Below are 10,298 nucleotides of genomic sequence, written 5' to 3' on the forward strand. Positions count from 1 at the left end.
GCACCTCTATACACTATGTATACCATTTATATACACCCCTGCATCTATATGCACCTCTATACACTATGTATACCATTTATATACACCCCTGCATCTATATGCACCTCTATACACTATGTTTACATTTATATACACCCCTGCATCTATATGCACCTCTATACACTATGTTTACATTTATATACACCCCTGCATCTATATGCACCTCTATACACTATGTATACATTTATATACACCCCTGCATCTATATGCACCTCTATACACTATGTATACCATTTATATACACCCCTGCATCTATATGCACCTCTATACACTATGTATACATTTATATACACCCCTGCATCTATATGCACCTCTATACACTATGTTTACATTTATATACACCCCTGCATCTATATGCACCTCTATACACTATGTTTACATTTATATACACCCCTGCATCTATATGCACCTCTATACACTATGTATACATTTATATACACCCCTGCATCTATATTATTTATTTATTTATAAAATGTGTTACCAGGGAGTAATACATTGAGAGTTACCTCTCGTTCTTGGTCCTAAATACCATTGTTATAACAGCTATGGCTGTGTGCATATAAGATTGTGTCATCTGCATACATGTGTATTGAGGCTTCCTTACAAGCTGTGGGAAGATCATTAATGAACACTGAGAAGAAAAGGGGCCCAAAACAGAGCCTTGCGGGACACCACAGGTGATATCCAGGGGGTTGGAGTTAGAGCCAGAGATGGACACATGTTGGGATCTTCCTGATAGGTAGGACTGAAACCAGTTTAAAGCATGCTGCCCTATTCCAGAGCTCTGGAGTTTGTTAAGCAGGATAGCATGATCAACTGTATCAAAAGCCTTTGCAAAATCTAGGAATACTGCACCAGTGAGTTGTCCCCGTTCCATCCCACACTGGATTTCATTGCAAACTTTTAGCAGGGTAGTTACGGTGGAGTGTTTGGGACGAAACCCAGATTGGAATTGGCTAGGGAAATTTGTCTTGGTGTAGAAATCGCTTAATTGGGAGTGAACACATTTTTCCATGACTTTGGATAGTATTGGGAGAAGTAAGATTGGCCTGTAGTTTGAGACAGTGTTTTTGTCCCCACTTTTGAAGATTGGGACAACTCTGGCAGTTTTCCAGGTCTTAGGGATATGGCCTGCAGACAGGATAGAGTTGACTATGGAAGCAATTGGTTTGGCAATGGCTGGGGCACCAAGTCGTAGGAACCTAGATTGTAGTAAGTCGGGTCCACATTGGCTGCTTAGTTTTAGTTTGAGGAGCGCTTGTATAATCTCCTCTTCAGATACTGGGCCAAATTGAAAATTGTGGGCAGTGTTGGGAGGGGATGGGACTGTAGGGATACTCCCAGGATGAGATTCAGGTTTGTGGTTTGGACTGCGTTTCGTTAATAAGTTAGTGGCACACCCCACAAAGTAATCATTTAATGCATTTGCAATGTCAGTGGGGTTTGTCAGAGTAATATCCCCCTTAGTGATATTACTTGGTTGTTGATGGTTAGGAGGCTGGAATATATTGTTGATAACCTTCCAGAAGTTAGCTGGGTTTGATGTATTCTGGTGGAGATTGTCAGAGTAATATTGTGCTTTTGCATGCCTTGTTTGCCTTGTGCACGTGTTCCGCAGGCATCTGTAGTGATTGAGATCCTTGGCAGTGCCAGTTACTTTGTGGCTTTTCCACAAGGCATCCCTGAACTGGTAGAGTGCTATAAGGTCAGGTGTAACCCATGGATGGTAGGCCCCCCGTACCCTTATTTTGCGTAGTGGAGCATGGGTATCGCAGAGTTTTAAGAACTCGGATTGGAAATAGTCGAGTGCAGAATCAGGGTCGGGAATTAAATCGATTCTGTGCCATGGGCAGTTGGTAAGGTCATCCAGAAACTGTTGTGGGTTAAAGTTTTTAAATGTTCTAGTGAGGAGAACTTTAGGGTTTGATTGGGGCGGTTTAATTTTCCTTACACAGTACACTATTGCATGGTCACTGAAAATGTCAGGAAGGATGCCAGAGGATTGGATTCTGCTGGGATCTGAGGAGAGAATCCAGTCTAGCAAGGAATGGTTGTGCGATTTCAGGTTTATCCGTGTGGGTTGGGAAATGAGTTGCGATAGGTTAAGTGACTTGAGTTGTATCTGGATTTTGTGGTTTTTAGGGTCAAGCCAAGGAAGTTGAAATCCCCAAGAACTAGCAGCTCACTCTTCTCATTCAGAGAGGAAATGGAGCCAAGAAATTGGGTGATATCAGTCAGGGGTTGTAGAGGGGCTTTAGGGGGGCGGTAGATGCCAGCAAGCAAGATGGGCTTAGAAAAGGGGAGGCAGATTCTGCCAACTAGAATTTCAAAAGAGGGTGGACTTGGTGGGCAATTTAACAGTGTAAATTGTAAGGTGTCTGCAATATAAAATAACACCCCTCCTCCTCTCTTTGACCTATCTCTCCTAAAAATGGAGTATCCCTGAATGGCGATATTTGCATCAGGGGTTTTAGGGGATAGCCATGTTTCTGTAAGAACGATGGCTTTGGGTTTATGCATAAGGCACCATGCCCTTAGTTCGTCCAGTTTGGGCAGCAGGCTCCGGATGTTTATATGGGCGACAGATAGCCCTTTTTGGAATTTAAAGGTGGAATATACACCTCTATACACTATATAGACACATCTATACACTATATAGACATCTATACACTATATACATACATCTATACACTATGTATACATTTATATACACCACTGCATCTATATACACCTCTATACACTATATAGACACATCTATACATGATATACACACATCTATACACTATGTATACATTTATATACACCCCTGCATCTATATACACCTCTATACACTATGTATACCATTTATATACACCTCCTGTATATATACACCCCTGTATCTATATATATCTCTATACACCCCTTTATCTATATACACACACACATCTATACACTATGTATACATTTATATACACCCCTGTATCTATATACAATATATATTTATATATTTTGAAAGCTCCTTGTATTGTCCCTGGATATATTTGTATATAGTTATCATATCCCCTCTTAGACGCCTCTTTTCTAATGTAAATAAATCTAATTTAGCTAGCCTCTCCTCATAAGTTAGAATGTCCATTCCCTTTATTAATTTGGTGGCTCTTCTCTGCACTCTCTCTAGTTCCATAATGTCTTTTCTTAGGATTGGTGCCCAAAATTGTACTCCATATTCAAGGTGTGGTCTTACTAATGCTTTGTAAAGGGGCATAATTATGTTTACTTCCTTTCCATCCATTGCCCGTTTGATGCAAGATAAGATCTTGTTTGCCTTTGCAGCTACTGCATGACATTGGGCACTATTGCTAAGCCTGCTGTCTACAAGCACTCCTAAATCCTTCTCCATCGAGGATTCCCCCAATTTATCCCCATTCAATGTGTAAGTCGCCTTTTTATTCTTGCATCCTAAATGCACAACCTTACATTTATCTGTATTAAACCTCATCTGCCATTTACCTGCCCACATTTCCAGTCTCTCCAAGTCCTTCTGAAGAGAAATTACATCCTGCTCTGATTCTATTACCTTACACAATTTAGTATCATCAGCAAAGATGGAGACTTTGCTCTCGATCCCAACCTCAAGGTCATTAATAAACAAGTTAAAAAGCAGGGGTCCCAGTACCGATCCTTGAGGTACTCCACTCACGACTTCAGCCCAACCTGAAAATGTTCCATTTATGACAACCCTCTGTTGTCTGTCCTTTAACCAGTTTTCAATCCAGGTGCATATATTATTACTGAGTCCAATTCTCTTTATTTTGTACACCAACCTCTTGTGTGAAACCGTATCAAAAGCCTTTGCAAAATCTAAGTAGACCACATCAACTGCATTACCCTGGTCTAAATTCCTACTTACCTCCTCAAAGAAACAAATAAGGTTAGTTTGGCAAGATCTATCCTTCATAAATCCATGCTGACTATTACTAATAATTTTGTTTTCCGTTAGGTATTCCTGAATATTATCCTGTATTAAACCTTCAAGTAGTTTCCCTACTATTGAAGTCAGGCTTACAGGTCTGTAATTCCCCGGTTGTGATCTAGCTCCCTTTTTAAATATAGGCACCCACATCTGCTTTACGCCAATCTTGTGGTACTGAGCCTGTGGAAATGGAGTCCTTGAATATTAAATATAATGGTTTGGCTATTACTAAGCTTAACTCCTTGAGAACTCTTGGATGTATACCATCGGGGCCAGGTGCCTTATTTACTTTAATTTTTTTCAAGTCGCTTATGAACTTCTTCCTCAGTTAACCAATTGCTCATTAATGTGGAGGTTGTGGCTTCCTCCTGCGGCACTACTATTGAACTTGATTCTTCCCTGGTAAACACAGAGGCAAAGAATTAGTTTAATACCTCAGCTTTTTCCTTATCTCCAATAATCTGCCTACCCATCTCACACTGAAAGGGGCCTATATTTTCTTTTCTCATTTTTTTGTTATTAAGGTACTTAAAGAACTTTTTAGGGTTGACCTTACTTTCTATTGCAATCCTTTTTTCATTATCCATTTTTGCTAATTTGATTGCACTTTTGCAATTTTTGTTACATTCCTTATAATTCTGATACGATGTTTCTGTCCCTTCTGACTTAAAGAATCTAAACGCCTTCCTCTTCTTGTCCATTTCCTCCCCTACCTGTTTATTTAGCCACATTGGTTTTGACTTATTTCTTTTATACTTATTACCCAAGGGTATACACTAATAAGTGTGCTTTTCTGACAATGTTTTAAAGACTGCACATTTATCTTCTACATTTTCCCTGCAGAAACATCATCCCAGTGTATTACTACTATATTAGACCTCAGTTTATTACAATCTGCCTTTCTAAAGTTTAAAGTCTTTGTTGAACCCAAGTAATCTGTTTTTTGATCATTTATTTCAAATGAGACCATGTTATGATCACTGTTACCCAAATGTTCCAGGACTTGAATATTTGTTATTACTTCTACATTGTTTGATATGGCAAAATCCAGAACTGCCCCTCTCCTGGTTGGTTCCTCAATAATTTGGGTCATATAATTGTCTTTAAGCACCCCCAAAAACCTGTTTCCTTTTGTTGTAACGCTAATCTCATTGCCCCAGTCTATGTCTGGATAATTAAAATCCCCCATTATGCAAACATGACCCAGTTTTGATGCCTTCTCCATTTGCAAAAGTATTTTAGCTTCCTCAATCTCACAGATATTTGGTGGTTTATAGCATATTCCCACAAACATTTTCTTAATACTTTTACCTCCACTGCTAATTTCTAACCACAAAGTCTCTACATTTTCATCATTCCCTTCATAGACATCATCCCTTATAATAGGTTTTTGATCCGGTTTAACATATAGACATACTCCACCTCCCCTTCTATTTGTTCGATCCTTCCGAAAAAAGGGAATACCCCTCTAAATTTACTGTCCAGTCATGAGTTTCATTCCATGACTTTTGCATGCCTTGTTTGCCTTGTGCACATGTTTACACCCTGTACCTATATATACCATTTATGCACCCCTATATACACACCCTGTATTTATATATAACAATTATACACGTTTGTGTGTGTACACACACACACACACACACACACACACACACACACACACACACACACACCCTTTATCTATATGCGTTCCAGTCTGACTCCGCCCCCGGTCTCTACGTTCCAGTCTGACTCCGCCCCCGGTCTCTACGTTCCAGTCTGACTCCGCCCCCAGTCTCTACGTTCCAGTCTGACTCCGCCCCCGGTCCGTACTCTTCGGGTTCCCATCATGATTGAAGTTTTGGCCAGACTGATCCGTGGACCTGTTTTCCTGGCGGGAGAAACCCTGGAGTGTACAGTGACTTTCACCAACCCCCTGTCAGCATTATCTACCTCTGCCAGCAGGTACGTACTGACTGTCAGCTTTCTCTCGCTCTGCCTACGGGTACGTACTGACTGTCAGCATTCTCTCGCTCTGCCTGCGGGTACGTACTGACTGTCAGCTTTCTCTCGCTCTGCCTACGGGTACGTACTGACTGTCAGCATTCTCTCGCTCTGCCTGTGGGTACGTACTGACTGTCAGCATTCTCTCGCTCTGCCTGCGGGTACTTACTGACTGTCAGCATTCTCTCGCTCTGCCTGCGGGTACGTACTGACTGTCAGCATTCTCTCGCTCTGCCTGCGGGTACGTACTGACTGTCAGCATTCTCTCGCTCTGCCTGCGGTACCTAGCGATGAGTCGCGCTTGCATTTTCAGCGGGAGGTATTGCCGGGACAATGTGCTACAGGTATCCGAGAATCGGGCATTATTCCCGGGCACATTTATAGGGGAACCGACCACTCCGGACCCCGACCTCCCGGTCACATTCTGTTAATGGATCCTCTACAAATCCCCTGAAACTCATCCCCCAGCTGTGACAGGAGCGGGTAACCAGGTTCTCAAAGGTTAATCCTGTTTTGGTTACCCCGATCCGTGTATAAGGGTCCCTCTTGGGCTCAGTAACAATGTTCCATTCTGTTCTGTCTTCAATACAAGTATTTTCGGTGTTTTTCCCTTTCCGTCCATGCCAGCGAGCAAGGATTACTAGGGGATGAGTTTCCGGGCGTGCCAGCGAGCAGGGATTACTAGGGGAGGAGTTTCCGGGCGTGCCAGCGAGCAGGGATTACTAGGGGATGAGTTTCCGGGCGTGCCAGCGAGCAGGGATTACTAGGGGATGAGTTTCCGGGCGTGCCAGCGAGCAGGGATTACTAGGGGATGAGTTTCCGGGCGTGCCAGCGAGCAGAGATTGTGCTGGGGGAGGAGTTTCCGGGCGTGCCAGCGAGCAGGGATTGCTGGGGGATGAGTTTCCGGGTGTGCCAGCGAGCGGGGATTGCTGGGGGAGGAGTTTCTGGGCGTGCCAGCGAGCAGGGATTACTGGGGGATGAGTTTCCGGGCGTGCCAGCGAGCAGGGATTGTTGGGGGATGAGTTTCCGGGTGTGCCAGCGAGCAGGGATTGCTGGGGGATGAGTTTCCGGGCGTGCCAGCGAGCGGGGATTGCTGGGGGAGGAGTTTCCGGGTGTGCCAGCGAGCAGGGATTGCTGGGGGAGGAGTTTCCGGGCGTGCCAGCGAGCAGGGATTGCTGGGGGATGAGTTTCCGGGCGTGCCAGCGAGCAGGGATTGTGCTGGGGGAGGAGTTTCTGGGCGTGCCAGCGAGCAGGGATTACTGGGGGATGAGTTTCCGGGTGTGCCAGCGAGCAGGGATTGTGCTGGGGGATGAGTTTCCGGGCGTTCCAGCGAGCAGGGATTGCTGGGGGAGGAGTTTCCGGGCGTACCAGCGAGCAGGGATTGCTGGGGGAGGAGTTTCCGGGCGTGCCAGCGAGCAGGGATTGTGCTGGGGGAGGAGTTTCTGGGCGTGCCAGCGAGCAGGGATTACTGGGGGATGAGTTTCCGGGCGTGCCGGTGAGCAGGGATTGCTGGGGGATGAGTTTCCGGGGGTGCCAGTGAGCAGGGATTGCTGGGGGATGAGTTTCCGGGCGTGCCAGCGAGCAGGGATTGCTGGGGGAGGAGTTTCTGGGCGTGCCAGTGAGCAGGGATTACTGGGGGATGAGTTTCCGGGCGTGCCAGCGAGCAGGGATTGCTGGGGGAGGAGTTTCTGGGCGTGCCAGCGAGCAGGGATTGTGCTGGGGGATGAGTTTCCGGGCGTGCCAGCGAGCAGGGATTGCTGGGGGATGAGATTCCGGGCGTGCCAGCGAGCAGGGATTGCTGGGGGATGAGTTTCCGGGCGTGCCAGTGAGCAGGGATTGTGCTGGGGGATGAGTTTCCGGGCGTGCCAGCGAGCAGGGATTGCTGGGGGAGGAGTTTCTGGGCGTACCAGCGAGCAGGGATTGCTGGGGGATGAGTTTCCGGGCGTGCCAGCGAGCAGGGATTGCTGGGGGATGAGTTTCCGGGCGTGCCAGCGAGCAGGGATTGCTGGGGGAGGAGTTTCCGGGCGTGGCAGCGAGCAGGGATTGCTGGGGGAGGAGTTTCCGGGCGTGCCAGCGAGCAGGGATTGCTGGGGGAGGAGTTTCCGGGCGTGCCAGCGAGCAGGGATTGTGCTGGGGGAGGAGTTTCCGGGTGTGCCAGCGAGCAGGGATTACTAGGGGAGGAGTTTCCGGGCGTGCCAGCGAGCAGGGATTACTAGGGGAGGAGTTTCCGGGCGTGCCAGCGAGCAGGGATTGTGCTGGGGGAGGAGTTTCCGGGTGTGCCAGCGAGCAGGGATTGTTGGGGGATGAGTTTCCGGGCGTGCCAGTGAGCAGGGATTGCTGGGGGAGGAGTTTCCGGGCGTGCCAGCGAGCAGGGATTGCTGGGGGAGGAGTTTCCGGGTGTGCCAGCGAGCAGGGATTTCTGGGGGATGAGTTTCCGGGCGTGCCAGCGAGCAGGGATTACTAGGGGATGAGTTTCCGGGCGTGCCAGCGAGCAGGGATTGCTGGGGGATGAGTTTCCGGGCGTGCCAGCGAGCAGGGATTGCTGGGGGATGAGTTTCCGGGCGTGCCAGCGAGCAGGGATTGTGCTGGGGGAGGAGTTTCCGGGCGTGCCAGCGAGCAGGGATTGTGCTGGGGGAGGAGTTTCCGGGCGTGCCAGCGAGCAGGGATTGCTGGGGGATGAGTTTCTGGGCGTACCAGCGAGCAGGGATTGTGCTGGGGGATGAGTTTCCGGGCGTGCCAGCGAGCAGGGATTGTGCTGGGGGATGAGTTTCTGGGCATGCCAGCGAGCAGGGATTGCTGGGGGATGAGTTTCCGGGCGTGCCAGCGAGCAGGGATTTATGGGGTATGCGTTTCTGGGCGTGCCAGCGAGCAGGGATTGCTGGGGGAGGAGTTTCCGGGCTTGCCAGCGAGCAGGGATTTATGGGGTATGCGTTTCTGGGCGTGCCAGCGAGCAGGGATTGCTGGGGGAGGAGTTTCCGGGTGTGCCAGCGAGCAGGGATTTATGGGGTATGCGTTTCTGGGCGTGCCAGCGAGCAGGGATTGCTGGGGTATGAGTTTCCGGGCGTGCCAGCGAGCAGGGATTGCTGGGGGAGGAGTTTCCGGGCGTGCCAGCGAGCAGGGATTGCTGGGGGATGAGTTTCCGGGCGTGCCAGCGAGCAGGGATTGCTGGGGGAGGAGTTTCCGGGCGTGCCAGCGAGCAGGGATTGCTGGGGGATGAGTTTCCGGGCGTGCCAGCGAGCAGGGATTACTAGGGGATGAGTTTCCGGGTGTGCCAGCGCGCAGGGATTGTGCAGGGGGATGAGTTTCCGGGCGTGCCAGCGAGCAGGGATTGCTGGGGGATGAGTTTCCGGGTGTGCCAGCGAGCAGGGATTGTGCTGGGGGAGGAGTTTCCGGGCGTGCCAGCGAGCAGGGATTGCTGGGGGAGGAGTTTCCGGGCGTGCCATCGAGCAGGGATTGCTGGGGGAGGAGTTTCCGGGCGTGCCAGCGAGCAGGGATTGTGCTGGGGGAGGAGTTTCCGGGCTTGCCAGCTAGCAGGGATTGTGCTGGGGGATGAGTTTCCGGGCGTACCAGCGAGCAGGGATTACTGGGGGAGGAGTTTCCGGGCGTGCCAGCTAGCAGGGATTGTGCTGGGGGATGAGTTTCCGGGCGTACCAGCGAGCAGGGATTGCTGGGGGAGGAGTTTCCGGGCGTGCCAGCGAGCAGGGATTGCTGGAGGATGAGTTTCCGGCCTGCCAGCGAGCAGGGATTGCTGGGGGATGAGTTTCCGGGCGTGCCAGCAAGCAGGGATTGCTGAGGGAGGAGTTTCCGGGCGTGCCAGCGAGCAGGGATTGCTGGGGGAGGAGTTTCCGGGCGTGCCAGCGAGCAGGGATTGCTGAGGGAGGAGTTTCCGGGCGTGCCAGCGAGCAGGGATTGCTGAGGGAGGAGTTTCCGGGCGTGCCAGCGAGCAGGGATTGCTGGGGGATGAGTTTCCGGGTGTGCCAGCGAGCAGGGATTGCTGGGGGAGGAGTTTCCGGGCGTGCCAGCGAGCAGGGATTACTGGGGGATGAGTTTCCGGGCGTGCCAGCGAGCAGGGATTGCTGGGGGAGGAGTTTCCGGGCGTGCCAGCGAGCAGGGATTGTGCTGGGGGAGGAGTTTCCGGGCGTGCCAGCGAGCGGGGATTACTGGGGGAGGAGTTTCCGGGTGTGCCAGCGAGCAGGGATTACTAGGGGAGGAGTTTCCGGGTGTGCCAGCGAGCAGGGATTGCTGGGGGAGGAGTTTCCGGGCGTGCCAGCGAGCAGGGATTACTGGGGTAGGAGTTTCCGGGCGTGCCAGCGAGCAGGGA

Source organism: Ascaphus truei, chromosome 1 (genome assembly GCF_040206685.1).
Source record: "Ascaphus truei isolate aAscTru1 chromosome 1, aAscTru1.hap1, whole genome shotgun sequence".
NCBI lineage: Eukaryota > Metazoa > Chordata > Amphibia > Anura > Ascaphidae > Ascaphus > Ascaphus truei.